The sequence below is a fragment of the Pongo abelii genome, chromosome X, assembly GCF_028885655.2.
Source record: "Pongo abelii isolate AG06213 chromosome X, NHGRI_mPonAbe1-v2.0_pri, whole genome shotgun sequence".
Taxonomy (NCBI): Eukaryota; Metazoa; Chordata; class Mammalia; order Primates; family Hominidae; genus Pongo; species Pongo abelii.
Genome location: NC_072008.2, coordinates 158,063,606 through 158,079,057, shown reverse-complemented (window position 1 = coordinate 158,079,057; position 15,452 = coordinate 158,063,606). Strand labels below are relative to the sequence as shown.

General features: G+C 43.2%; 1 protein-coding gene across 1 annotated transcript in view; it reads right to left on the bottom strand.

Moving 5' to 3' along the window:
* Positions 1-14,658, bottom strand: part of PASD1 (PAS domain containing repressor 1) — a 114,754-nt gene extending 100,096 nt beyond the window's left edge. Inside the window, exon 1 of the mRNA XM_054545198.1 lies at positions 14,492-14,658. The gene's annotated coding sequence lies outside the window, so the exon portion shown is untranslated. The remainder of the gene's footprint in view (positions 1-14,491) is intronic.
* Between the last annotated feature and the right edge of the window lie 794 nt (positions 14,659-15,452).

Sequence of the window (15,452 nt, the reverse complement as noted above, 5' to 3'; positions counted from 1 at the left end):
ATCATACAGGTAACAACAACTTTCCTAAAGGTCACTGGTCCTGCAGAACACGAATACCAAAAGATGTTAACAGGATTAAGCAAAAATAAAAATAGGTATTAAGTGTTCCTTAGCGGTGAACATTTAAAAAATGCTGGTTAAATACACTGAAGCAGATTTCTTGACACATGACATCTCAGCACTTTTAATAGATCTAGGAGCACAGAGAATCTCCAAGATGACTTCAATGTGTCTTTGTCTTGTTTTACTTTCTATCCTCAAACACCTATGCATGCATTTTGGCTTATGCATGACAAAATGGAAACTTTGAAAGCCTAACAAATATTGAATGGTCTCTGTGACAAAAATACTAGTCTTAGGATCCCCTCCAAGGTTTATGAATGGTCCAGGGAAAGATGAATGTGGTAATAGCAGAGATCCTTTTTAACTGGTTTACTGGTTGCAGTTCAAAGTGCTCCCATAAAGGTCCCCAGCATAGCCTGCCCAAATACCTGGGAAACAACTCTAAGAATAAAGGACTCTCAGGGCCGGGCGCAGTGGCTCACGCCTATAATCACAGCACTATGGGAGGCTGAGGCGGGCAGATCACGAGGTCAGGAGATCGAGACCATCCTGGCTAACACGGTAAAACCCCGTCTCTACTAAAAATACAAAAAAATTAGCTGGGCGTGGTGGCGGATGCCTGTAGTCCCAGCTACTCGGGAGGCTGAGGCAGGAGAATCACTTGAACCCGGGAGGTGGAGGCTTTGGTGAGTCGAGATCGCACCACTGCACTCCAGCCTGGGCGACAGAGCAAGACTCCATCTCATAAATAAATAAATAAAGACTCTCACCTAACCTTTCTTTTACAAAACAATTGCAATGACTGTGCATTATGGTATATGCCTCTGTCAGAATTATCTGTGTAATAAGTCTCCTTCAGGCAAACAGTTTGAGCCATAAATTAATATGCTATTAATCTCTGCCATTGAAATAACTTTGAAGACAGAAACAAGGTAAAATCTGTTCACTATATGTACCACCACAGTAGGATTCCTATACTAAGGAAATGGTCCCAAAATGGAATTTCAAGGCTGTGCAAGGATAATTTGTGTTTCTATTGAGAATTTTTTATTAAATGAGCAACTTAGCGTAACAGAAATGTAAATCTCATTCTCTCACTCTCTTTCTCTCTCTTTCAAGACGAGGTCTCACTATATTGCCCAGGCTGGCTTCTATTAATAATTCCTCGGTTCAAGCAATCCTCCCACCTGAGCCTCCCGTATAACTAAGACCACAGGTGCACAACCACTGCACTGGGCTGTCTCATGTAATTTCAAAAAATATATTTACAGAATTGACCAGCCGCATAGCTGGAAAAATGCCCCCTTTGAAAGAATTGGGTGAGAATGAGCTCTAATTGTTATATCTTAAGATTTATAAATCTATTTTCTGTATCTATTTACTTTTTAATTACAGAAGTATCAAATTACATTTATGGCAAATCATGTAAAAATCAAATTACATTTATGGCAATAAATATATGCTATGTTTTGAGAGAATACAATCATATAATATCTATATAAACATAAAATTACAGTAGTTGGCGAAAATTAACATTAAAGTTCATTTTTGTTTGCAACTGTTCTACAAGTGAGTACACATACACACGTGTGCACACACACACACACACTTCTTGTTGATCTACAATCACCAATTTATCAAAACTAAGACATCTTCTTTCCTTCACTTGATTTTATAATCCTCTGAGGGAAATTAGAAGAGTGCTACATTTAAAGTGATCAAGTAGAATCTCAAGATAAAATATGATTTGCACTTTAAATCTGTAGTTGTCATTGGTGAAAATCAAGAACATCCATAAACAGATATTTTTATTATTGGTGCTACACAATTTCACATGTAATCAATTCACTGGGATAAGAGTTGATTTTGACTATTTGAATGATGTTACATCTTGGCCTATGCTTTAAGCCTGACTGAGCATTGTATGAATTACTAACTCAGGTGTTATCATTTTAAAATTCAGCTTATTGCTAGGCATGGTGGCTCACGCCTACAATCCCAACACTTTCAGAGGCTGAGGCAGGAGGATCGCTTGAGCCCGGGAGTTCAAGACCAGCCTGGAGAATACAGGGAGACACTGTCTCTACAAAAAAATTTAAAAATGAGGACTGAGCGTCGTGGCTCACATCTGTAATCCTAGCACTTTGAGAAGCCGAGGTGGGCGGATCACTTGAGGTCAGGAGTTCGAAACCAGCCTGGCCAACATGGTGAAACCCTATCCCTTCTAAAAATACAAAAAAAAAAAAAAAAAGCTATGGTGGCAGGTACCTGTAATCCCAGCTACTTGGGAGGCTGAGACAGGAGAATCACTTGAACCTGGGAGGTGGAGGTTGCAGTGAGCCAAGATTGTGCCACTGCACTCCAGCTTGGGTGACAGGGTGAGACTCTGTCTCAAAAGAATAAATAAACAAAACTAAAAATAAAAATAATTTTAAAAATAAAAAATAAATTAGCTGGGCATGGCACTACATGTCTGTAGTCCCAGCTACTCACTGGCTACTGAGGAGGCTGAGGTGGGATAATTGCTTGAGCCCTGGAAGTCGAGGCTGTAGTGAGCCATGATTATGCCACTGCACTCCAGCCTGGGTGACAGAGAGGGAGAGACCTTGTCTCAAAAAAGAAAAAAAAATTCCAGCTCATTACTTAGATTTTCCCCACTTACAACTTGATGATCCGTTTCAAAATACAGAGGAATCTTACTTCCATTACAAGTACATAGTAAAATATAAAAAGGTAAGTACAAAAGTAAAGTCTGAAAGACAAAAATAGTTTTCTTACCTGAGAATGAGAGATTGAAAAACTGATGAGTGTTGTGTATGGGCACTGGATAGTCTATCCAGATCATCTTAGAAAAAAGAGATGTTTTTAAATAAAAAATAGCCCATCTAGCAACACCAGGAAATTCAATAATCACATAACTGAAAACAAAGGTAAGAGAAACTTTTCAACCACCAAGACTTTCCAGATTAGAAATGACTTTTCATAGTGTTACAATTCTCACAGAAATGCTATCGATTGGAGAAACTGGGAATGTTCATCACCTCCCCCAACCCCCGCCGAAAAAAAAAAAATGTTCTTAAACTGCTTTTAGCTTTTGCATGAAGTCAAATGTCTTTAGTCTCCTCCCAATTCCAGCCCCCTGCAATCACCATGATGGTTTACTTGACCAAAGGGACGGAGCTTTCTGATGCTATTTTGTCCAGTGGTCTTTGATACAAGCCCTAGAGATGGTGTTTAGATCTGCCTCTAAGGGAATTCTCCTTTTTCTGCAATGTAAAAACTCTTACTTGTAATCTTTACCTTGGTTTATAGATACAAAAGTGTGTGATGGCTGGGAGCAGTGGCTCACACCTGTAATCCCAACACTTTGGGAAGCCTGAGACAGGAGGATTCCTTGAGCCCAGGAGTTCAAGACCAGCCTAGGCAACATAACGAGACCTCGTCTCTATTTTTTAATAAAAAAAGAAGAAAATGTAAGTGTTGATGTTCAAAAACTTCTTTTAACAGATTCTATGGACTTGCTTCACTTTAGGCAAATAGTATTCTTGCCTTTTCTGAGGGACACACCATTTTTGCCTCTGGAGCATACCAATGCCAAAGCCAAATAGTGTAGTCCTAAAAGAGCAATCTGTTTCTGATGTTTGGCAAAATATATCCCCACAGCATCTATTGGGTGTAAAGGTAAGTGGAACCTGGATGTATGGACTTGAATCCCAAAGTACATCATTTTTTTCAAGTTTTTCCAGATTCAGGTAGAATGCACTCTCACAAATGTTTTCCTCAGCTTCTTTCTCCCTGAACCCTCTAGAATTCATTGTCCGCTACTGTCTCAGGGCACTTGTCACTTTCTAAGATGTATGATCACTATTTGACCCCTTGTCTGTCTCCCCCAGTGGAGTATGAGCACAAGGCCAGAATGTGGTCTGATTTCTCCCTGTCTGCAGCACCTAGCACAGGGCAGAAGCTCAAGAATCATCCGGTGACATGAACTGGAGCCACTCCTCAACAGGTGACTTTCATTCACATCAGCCAAGGAGCATCTGGCAAGAACCTGGCTAGGTGCCCACAGTTGGCACTTATGCCCAGTGCTTAACTTCACTAGTGACTGGCACTTGGGACTACCTGTTTGGCACAATTGTGACCTCAAGGAAGATCCCCTCACAAGGTTTGTCACTTGAAGCCATTGTGAAGCAAGCAAGAGTAGTCATGTGGACTTTGGAACCCACTTAGTTAGACAGGTTTGAGTTTGGTTTGGTTTATTAAATTCGTTTCTACCTTGCCTCATTACAGACAACATGTTAGTAAAGGGGAAATACAAGAAGTTCAATATATGATTTCTCCACAAATATTTATTGAATGTGCTCTCCTATTACAATCACATGTGTTCTTGTCTGGAGAGCTTAAGCATCACCACAATAAAACTCTCAGCCTGTCACCCAAGGCTCTCTATAATACAACCCAATTCACCTTTCCAATCACACCATTCCTGAATTCCAGGAAGTACCCACTATTATCCAGACACTCACTCTTCATTCATACTGCCCAGCCTTTGCTCATGATCATCTCCTTGCCTAAAATGTCCTTCCCTATATCTTTACTTAATGAAGTAATATAAATCTTTCAAGGCACTTCCCCCAAAGCATCTTCTCCAATAAGACTTTTCTGATCCTCTCTCCTCCATCTCCATAGCACATTGCCTGTACCCCTTATGGCACCTGCCTTACTTGGTACTGTATCAAAGTCCTGTATTGTCAGTCTCTCCCTGATCAGTGCAGCGAATAGGGTAAGTTTCTCTCAGCAACACAAGGCTATCTAAACATAGCCTATAAAACTATGAAGAATAACATTCAGCTAGTTGAAAATTGTGAAAAATCAAGAACTTGTTACTTCTCCAGAGATCATGAGAGGCAGGAACAGAACGACCTAAGACATAGAAAAAAATGTAGGAAAACATGCAGGACAGATGATGATATAGTTTGAATATTTGTCCTTGTCCAAATCTCATGTTGAATTGTAATCCCCGAGGTTGGAGGTGGGGCCTGGTAGGAGATGACTGGATCGTGGGGGTGGATCCCTCATGGCTTGGTGCTGTCTTCTCCATAGTGAGTGAGTTCTTGAGAGATTTGGTCATTTAAAAGTATGTGGCACCTTCCCCCAATCCCACCCCCAGCCCCCACCCTCACCCCAAAACTTCCCCTCCCTCACCCCCACCCCCAACCTCTACCCCCAGCATGCCCTTCCCCCACCCCCCGTCACCACCCCATCTTCCTGCACCCCCTTTTGCTCTAGCCACATGATGTGTAAGCTCCCGCTTCACTTTCCACCATGAGTAAAAGCTCCATCCAGAAGCCAATACCATGCTTCCTGTAAAACCTAAAGAACTGTTAGTTAATTAAATCTCTTTTCTTTATAAATTACCCAGTCTCAGGCATTTCTTTGTAGCAATGCAAGAATGAACTAATACAGATGACTTAATATGGAGACAGCCATTTCTGTTCATATAAAGGTATATTTCAAGTGAGCCATTTAAAAGACATCTTCATGAATCATTTAATTAAGAATTTGATAGGTAAGTTTTTCTCTGTCTCCAGTCCATTTTCAATTTAAAATATTGACAGCCAATCAGTAAAACAATCTAGAGAAAATGATACTGGAACACTTCATTAAAGGACTTTTTAAACAGAAAGATTTTCATATATAAGCAAACAGAAAAATTTGAACCGTAGAGAACCTGAAAGTATTACAGATTATAGTGGAATATTTTAGGCCACTCCCAGTCCATATTTATTAAGGTTTCCTCTACTTGATGCCGTAGGAATTTACCAAGGAAGAAAGAATACAGTTTCCAGGACAGCGGGTTCTACATTTCTGGCTTCTGGGAAAATCAAGTTATCTACAGTGATTTCAAATACTTTTATTTATTTATTCATCATTCATGCCCCCAAACATACTATGGGCAAGGCACTGTGTCTGGTGTTTTCATTGCTATTGTTATTATTGTTGTTGTTGTGGGGGGTTTTTGTAAATCAAAAGGACCTAAAGAAAAATTAAAATATTATTATTTCAAAGAAGAGCTATAGCTCTTATAACTTACAACTGTCAAAATAATTCTCTAAAAATTGAGCAGCTGGAATGTTAAAAGGTGTTAAGAAAAATCAAATGAGAAAATCAAAGTGGTCAGGTCAGGCTGGATTCTCTAACTGAAGATCTTAACATTTGTATTTACTATGTGAGGTAGCTGGGCACTACTCAGATTTTCTGAGAATTGATTCACAAGATCAAACTAATTTTAAAAGAGATGATGCAAGGGGAGCTCAAGCAGACAGGCTGAGAAGAGGTTCGAGGTTAGCTGCTGCAGAAAGAAGAGAAAAAGGTTGCAAGAGAGGATGACTCCCAGACATGCTATGAAGGAGGCAGACTAATATGAGAAGGAACAAAGATTAAGAATTAGATGTGTTGCTACCGTTATGGGCCTGGGGCAGTGGGGGCTAAAGTAGCTGGAGGTCAAAAGGGGAGAGTGTTTTTTCCTAAAGAAAAACTGAATCATGGAAAAGTACTGAGAGAAAAGTCATCAACTTTAGGTTCTCTTGCATGCTTAGGCATCAATGAAACATGGAAGAAACTCCAACCTCTATTTGACAAGAATTGTCGATTTGACCACATAGACATGAGTCGGACGGATGACTTGGAAGTCTCTTTCAGCTTGGGGAATCCATGACTCTACAAGACATGTTCACAGAGAATATTTGAAATTAGACGAATCACTTGAGCGCCCCAAGGGAGTGACATGAGGAAAAGAAGATAAGACCTTGGAAATATTCTATTAGATGGGTGGAGGGAAAACACAGCAGCAAGGAGAGAGAAAAAAGCCAAAGCAACTAAGGAGGAGATGAGCACAGATGCGAGCAGCCTCTCCACTTTGGACAAAAACAAAGCAGCTCAGGATCAGGGAGGAAACTAGAAAGGAACTGGAAAAGACAGATAAAGACATAATGTTGTTTTGCATAATGCCAAAGGACAACAATTTCAGCACTCCAGAACTCTATGGCACCTCAATCTGTTCCATTTTAATAATCTGTTCTTCCCAAGTAACGTCTTAAGTGCAAGTTTTGCCAATGTTCAATTTATTAGCAACGACATTTACAAAATCACCTCAATCCACTTTTCTTCCTGGAAACACCTAACCTGGGTGATCCCCCAGCCTTGCACAAAGCCTATCTGTCCATAAAGGCTTAGCTGGCCTCTGTCATGAGGGGGCCTTTGGACAAAGGAGAGAGATTTGCATAAAGGTGGTCAGCTTAATACAGCCCCTGTTTGAGGTTGTACAGCATTGAAAGGGCCATTCTCCAACCTGGCAGTGTAATCCTAATGGAGAGCTTTTGTCCCTAAGGCTGTGGTGGGCCGCTTTATTCAGCTGACAATCCACAGTAAAAGAATGAATCAACCACCTCCTTTTAGTAAAGCTAAGGCAGCTGGCAGCCCACAGTCCTGACAGCTTACCACATAAGAAGCAGGACAATTATCAGCCTCAGACCCAAAAGGTGCTCCATGAGGGAGTGACCACAGCTAGGGCTCCTGGCGGCATGCTGGGCATTTACCATTCAAGACAAAGGTCTCACAACCCAATCTCCACACAGGAAAGGGGCTGTGGGAGTGCCAGCAAAGCTGTTCCCTACAATACTTCCCAAAGAGATCAAAACCCTTTCCCAAAGAGATCAAAACTGGCTCCTTGGCCAGTTTTGTGGAGCTCTACAATCATTCCCCTTTAGAATGCTGGGAACGAGCCAGGCTTCTTGTTTCTTTTTACGATTTCATTTTTTAAAAGGAAATGTATTTTAGGTTTCTTTTTTAAAGAGTGCCAAATTTACAAAATAGAAAGGAGAGATAACACAAGCATGATTCTACCACTCTGAGGGAAACATTGCCATATTAGAGGATTTCTTTCCAGTCTATTTTACATGGCTGTGAACATTCTGTAAATACAGTTTTTAAATCAGGGCAAGTCTGAGTAGGGAAACAAACCCTTTAGCAATTAGGTTTCTAATTAGGTTTCTCCTAATTTATTTTACTTTATTTCAACTTTGAGAAGAGGAACAGAATCCTAACCTCCTTTAAATCCCTTATCTTCAAGTAATCCCAAGCCTAACCCCCAGTTCTCCTGAATCCTACCCTACTGTTCTGCCTACTGCAGGGCTGCCTTATCTCAAAAAGCAGAGAAGTTGTCTCCTAGAAGCTGTTGAATAATTTTTTAAAAAGGGCTATATCCACACATAAAAATCTATATGCAACAAAATTAATTTAAGATGGATATATAAATTAAGTATCAATATCACATAAAAGGTCAAAAAATATATACCACCGAGTGAAAAGGTTGACAATGTATGAACCACATTGTTCTCAAATTAGAAAAAGGGGCCAAGGAAACCTTCCACTTCCTGAAAGAAATGCTATCGACCTCCTCACTTAAAATTATCTCTGTAATTTTTGCTGACTCTTGGCTACCTGATGCCAGAGCCCCTCTCCCCACCCCACCCCTCAGCCCCGACTCCTGTGCCATTCCTTTTCTCAATGCTGATGGTTAAGACACTTGCCCATTAACGTGAAGCTCTGCAAATGCCCTGGCTGCCAGCTACAATATACTCTCTGTTCTATACACTTCAAATGCCTTCTCTAATCACAAGTTAGAACTTTACACGAAAGCTCTACCTTGTTTCTTGTGGAATGTATAAAAAAAAGAAACAGCTCTCAATGAGTGTTTCCAGATTCTTCATGTTGATTGACTTTGTGAACTTCACCTTAAAGTACAATCATTTTGTGCAGAAAGACTTTTGAATTTCCCCCTCAAATTCCTGCCTGTTACTTTAAAGCTTTCTCATTTCAAAGTGCTGTGTGGTTCATGCCTTACAGCACAGCTTACACCTATATTTCTGAAGATGATTGGCAAAGGAGGCTGATATGGGAGACGGAAAAGAGTAAACAGCCCTAAGTCCTGTATGAAGAATACCCAGGAATGTTTCAAAGTGATCTTGACGCAGCCCAAGGAGGAGAGTGAAACTGCCACAATTTATTGTCTATACTAAGGAATATATTTATTGCTTTCTACTAGGAAACTATTAACCTACAAGTTCATTCTCCCAACTGGGAGACCTAAAGTTAGAGGAGAGCAAGCCAACAAAATATACTTGCCTTAATCCACACTTTAAAATTATTAATCCAGTGACTTAAGTAGGGGGAATTGCAAAATCAATGGAAATCAACACCCCTCTTGAGGTCAGAATTCTTGGGATCTAGTCCCAGCTCTGCACTAGCTGTGTGATCTTGGGCAAGTCACCTAGCCTGTCTGAGTACCTGTAAAATGGTGCTAAGCCCTGGCCTCCGTACCGCATATGGCCACTCTCAGGAGGATCAGATACCACACGGATGGAGAAGTTCACTGAAAAGTCTAAGGTGCATTGCTCACCCACATATTTGGTGAAATGTCTCAAATGATAAGGATCACCTTAACCTTGAATGTTAAGGTTCACCTTAACAAGGAGACAAGCTTAAAGAAAGATACACTTTCCCTAAATATCAGTAGTATTCATGAAGTCAACAAATATTGCAGCAAGTGAAACATACATCATCAAAAAAATAAAAACAAAAGGAGAAATCTTGGAACATTGTGTGCATACATACATTATAGTTAAATATCAATGCAGAAAGAAGAACACTATTCACATTCATGAATTTATGCTTTAATTTCCAAAGCTAAATATTAGCTTGATTGAGTAATATCATGTGCCTTGATCTCAGGTATTAGCATATAAAAGAGCTGAGGGCCCTTAGCTCCCTGCCATCCCAAAGGTATAACTTGTATATTTAAATATGGGGGACATTTATTAGTGGTCATGAACACTCTACAATCAAGGAACAACCAGTTACCTAAACAATGTGCCTAATTGTTAGAAATAGAATCAGAAGAAAAACTCATCAACGTCCAAAACATCCTACCCTACTGGGACATTAGCTAGACTCAAGTCAGAACACACACACTCCATAAATACATATCAAATAACAAGAACGGTATTCTAGTTCTCGTAAACAACATTTGGAAGTCAATTTAATATTTATATAGTGTTTGGAGAAAGCCTTGCTGACATCTTAAGCCCTTGATAAAGGACAAGGGGCAAATGTAAAGTTTCAGTGTAAACTGGGACGTCAAAGGTAGTTTGTATTTTCCATTAAAAAAATGACAATTGTTCGGGTGTGGTGGCTCACACCTGTAATCCCAGAACTTTGGGAGGCCGAGGCGGGCAGATCACTTGAGCTTAGGAGCTCAAGACCAGCCTAGACAACATAGTAAAACCCTACAATCTCTACAAAAAATACAAAAATTAGCTGGGCATAGTGACATATACCTGTGGTCCCAGCTACTCAGGAGGCTGAGGTGAGAGGATCGCTTGAGCCTGGGAGGCAGAGGTTGCAGTGAGCCAAGATCATGCCACTGTACTCCAGACTGGGTGACAGAGTGAGACCCTGTCTCAAACAAACAAAACAAAACAAAAGGACAATTGCTTAGATCTTTTCTTTTAAGAGACTGACTTTCGGGGAGTACCTCCTTGAAAATCTAGTGGAAGCCTTTGTCACACAGACCTTTGCCTATCAACATTCAGACAGAGTCTAAATGACATCAGCATGACTAGAGACAGCAGCTTTTTATGGCTAGAGCAGGGTACACATTGACTCATTTCCCTGACACCAGAGCCAGAAAGAGGTGCTAGTAGTCCCCAGAAGCCTCTGCCAAAAAGAAACCTTGATGACACTGCATCTTTATTTCCAGCTGTGACTACTCCTTTGAGCTCTGGCTCTAGAAGCATATCCAGTGGCTTCCTAGATGCTTCACCAGCACCTTATGCTCAGGTCCAAAACTAAACTTACCCAAATTTCTCGTGGTCCCAGTGCTCCTCATCTCAGTGAGTGGAATCAGTTGTATAAAACAAAAACTTGTAAGATCATTGCTAACAGCTCCCTCTCCTTCACTCTGCCTCCAAACAATCCAGTCCAGCAAATCCTGATGAGTCCACCTCTAAATCAGGTGTGGTACGTATGGTTGAGCATCCCTGACTCGAATCGAAAATCCAAAATCTGAAATGCTCCAAAATCTGAAACTTTATTTTATTTATTTATTTATTTTGAGACAGAGTTTCACTCTTTATTTATTTATTTTGAGACGGAGTTTCACTCTTGTTGCCCAGGCTGGAATGCAGTGGTGCAATCTCGGCTCACCACAACCTCCACCTCCCAGGTTCAAGCAATTCTTCTGCCTCAGCATCCTGAGTAGCTGGGATTACAGGCGCGCGCCAGGCTTAGTAGAGACGGGGTTTTTCCATGTTGGTCAGGCTAGTCTCGGACTCCCGACCTCAGGTGATCCACCTGCCTCAGCCTCCCAAAGTGCTGGGATTACAGGTATGAGCCACCGTGTCCGGACAAAATCTGAAACTTTTTAAGTGTAAATATGACACTCAAAGGAAATGCTCACTGGAACATTTTTGGACTTCAGATTTTCAGATTAGGGATGCTCACCCAGTAAGCATAATGCAAATTACATGTATTCCAAAATCTGAAGTCTGATACACTTTTGGCCCCAAGCATTTTGGATAAAGGGTATCAACCTGTATGGGGAATCACTTTCTTAAAATCCTGCCATGGCTCCCTACTGTCCAAGAAATAAAAGGCAACCCCTCAAACTGATCCCTCCTCTTTCAAAGGTCACAAGGGTAGCCACCCTCACCTGGTCACCTCCTGCTTCGGAAAATGCTAGGCCTTTTTGCTTCTCCATCATTTTGTTAGTATGTGTGTCTCCCTCTGCCTTCTCCTTCCAGAGTTATTAATCTCATAATTTAAAACCCAATCTAAATCCTCCTCTTCAGGGAAGATGGGCTGAGGCCCTAACCCAGGGTAAATTGATCACTCCCTTCTCTTTGAAGTCCAGTGTCTGGGTTTCTTATTCACATATTATAGCTCAAAGCAAATAATGGGATATAATAATTTGTTTGCACGTTTCTCTGCTCCACCAGCCTATGGACTCCCTAAAAGCTTGCATCTTTATTCTCAGTTGCTTTGCCCTGTATCTTAGCTCAAAACGTGCCTCTAACAGAACTTTTGAATATGTGTTGAATGAAATGTTGAAACCAAAACCAGGAGAGTTAAACTACACTTTTATCACAAATTTTCGTTTTACTACCAACAACCAAATGCTCTCCCCATAATCCTAATTACATTATCAACCCTATCAGCTTTCAGTTAAGAGTAGGAGGATTTCTAGTCTAATTCTTATCACCCAAGAAACTGGGTATCTGTGAATTACTTTGCAAAGAAATCTGCACAAAAAGGCCAGCCATTAGAAAGCCACTTCTGGCTGGGCGCGGTGGCTCACGCCTGTAATCCCAGCACTTTGGGAGGCGAAGGCGGGCGGATCACGAGGTCAGGAGATCGAGACCATCCTGGCTAACATGGTGAAACCCCATCTCTACTAAAAATACAAAAAAATTAGCCGGGCATGGTAGCGGGCGCCTGTAGTCCCAGCTACTTGGCAGGCTGAGGCAGGAGAATGGCGTGAATCTGGGAGGCGGAGCTTGCAGTGAGCCGAGATTGCGCCACTGCACTCCAGCCTGGGCGAGAGCAAGACTCCGTCTCAAAAAAAAAAAAAAAAAAAAAAAAAAAAAAAGAAAGAAAGAAAGAAAAAAGAAAAAAGAAAACCACTTCCCACTGGCTCCTGACTTGCTGGGAAAAGAAAAGGAGGAACAGCCCTCACGCCTGTTCTTTGCTGACGGAAGAAAGGTCCAGTTCCTGCCCCCACATCCTCCCTCCATCACTGCCAACTCTCCTAAGGAAGTGCTAGGCTAATCTCAAAGACAGATGTCTCTCCAAGTAAGTACTGACAGATTGGAGGGCATCTACTGGCTACATTGGCCTGAATACTTTCAAAGTCATGAGTCCAATGCTTTCTGCCCATTCTCTTTAGTTTGGTGGAAAGGATTTTCTTTTGCTGCCTGTCTTTATCCCTCAGTACTCTCTGTTCTAGAACTGGCAGAGAAATAAGCACAACAAATCTACTTTAGATACAACTGAACTTACCGAAAGAACTAAGGTTAGAGAAAAGCACAGCCAGTCAGTAGGGATACCTCAAAAAAACCAGGACGCCTGATTCTGTTCCTGGATCTCTTTTGGAGCATGACTTTGCTACCTGCCTTTCCTGGCATATTGTGTGGTGTATGGCATGCATATTACATAATCCAGGGTAGATTAATTTACATTCTTGATTTTATACCTTGGAAAGTTATGTTCCCTTAAGATGGATGAGTAACTGATAAAATATTGTCTTATAAGTTGTAATTTTTGAAGGAAGTTTTGATTGAAAATACAGGGTCTTGCTCTGTTGCTCAGGCTGGGGTGCCGTGGTTCATTCATGACTCACTGCAACCTCGAACTCCCAGGCTCAAGCAATCCCTCCCACCTCAGCCTCCTGACTAGTTGGGCACCACACGGCCAGCTAATTTTTTTTTTTTTTTTAATTTTTGTAGAGAACAGGTCTCGCTAAGTCCGCCCTAGCTGATCTCAAACTCAGCCTTACGAGTAGCTGAGACTAAGGTGCCTGCTACCGCACCCACGTTCGCCTCCATTATAGGTCTTCAGATACATGGCTGCTGCCATTTTCACGCTAATCTGACTCCATTTTGTAAAAACACATTTTCTAACGTAGCCACAACTTCTGTGCTCTCGGTCTAAGTGTGCCCAAATACACATCCTGACATAAACTCCTCATCATTTGAAATCCAAAAAAGCAAAAAACAAACCCAAACAACAACAAAAACTTCAAGCAGATCCTTTGAAAAGCCGCTACTGCCCTGAAAATTCTGAAGTCTGAGATTTCACGTGCACAAACTGCTCAATCTGCTAAAAGCCAGGCAAACCTCTCAATATGCGCGCCCACCCCAGCACACCGTCCTCGACTGTGGTAATGGAGACGCGCCCCAGCCCTACCGGACAGAGCCTGGCGTTCTCACCCGAACCGCCCGCTCAGGCCGGCCTATTCGCGACACCGCAAGCTTTCCTTTCTTCCCAACTCTGCTTCAATTTCTCGAAATGTCCAAAGAAAAATCAACGGGTGCCTCCTATGGTGCACCTACGATGGTGCCCAATGCAGGAGGAGGTTCAGAATGTGGGGGTCTTCCTCGTGCAACCCCCAGCTACCCACTGCCACCCCTCTCCTTCTGCCTCATCCCAACCAACCTTCCCAGGATGACCATGAAAACGAGGGGCCTGCAGGGAATGTCTCTGATGGAGTAGCTTGGGCTCCTCAGCCACCGAGGGACAAAGGGGCTGGCTCCTCGCCGCCACCCCAAGGCATTTTACTTTGGAGTAGCTTTCATTAACGGACTTCACTCACCCTGGGGGAAGTGTTCACTGCTGGAGGCCGCAGGAACTTGGGGTACCTTGAAGCTCCTCCCTGTGGTCTCCGGTGAGAGCCCGGGAGCCTGGTGGGCGCCCGGAAAGTCTGCAAATGAGGAGCAGCTTCTAACTGACTCCTCAGGCAGTGCGCTCCCCAAGGAAGTGCGCGGGCCCCAGAGTGCAAAGCGCGTGGTGGGGGCGTGGCAGAGAGAGGGGGCAGGCGCGGAGGCAGCGTGGCGGCGGAAGTGGGGGGGAGGAGTGGTAGCATTTTTCCCTAGACCTCGCGATGTTGGGGCCCGAGATAACTACTGCCTCTGGAACTAGGGGTGCAGACAAACCACTTCAACGTAGCCCTTAGCTTGTCGAGTCAAAAGGTTCCACCCCAATACAGGCTCTCCACCCTCCCTGGACCCCTGAGCACTACCTGAGCAAGACCTAATGGAGCCCAGAAAATGTATGGATCCCAGAAAAGAGGGGTCTTTTTGAGTCCAATCATGGCTCTATTGTGGAACTGAGAGGTGACAGCGAGCTGGCAACCCTCGCAGCCCTCACTTGCACTCCGCACCTCCTCAGCCTTGGCGCCCACTCTGGCTGCGCTTGGGGAGCCCTTCAGCCCACCGCTGGCTGCACTGTGGGAGCCCCTTTCTGGGCTGGCCAAGGCCGGAGCCGCTCCCTCAGCTTGTGGGGAGGTGTGGAGGAAGAGGCACTGGCGGGAACTGGGGCTGCCTGTGGCGCTTGTGGGCCAGCACCAGTTCCGGGTGGACGTGGGGTCAGCGGGCCCCACACTCGGAGCCGCCGGTGGGCCCGCAAGCCCCGGGCAGTGAAGGGCTTAGCACCTGGGCCAGCAGCTGCTGTGCTCCATTTCTCGCCGGGCCTTAGCTGCCTCCCCGTGGGGCAGGGCTTGGGACCTGCAGCCCACCATGCCTGAGTCTCCGTACCCCCGCCCCCCCGCCCCCCAC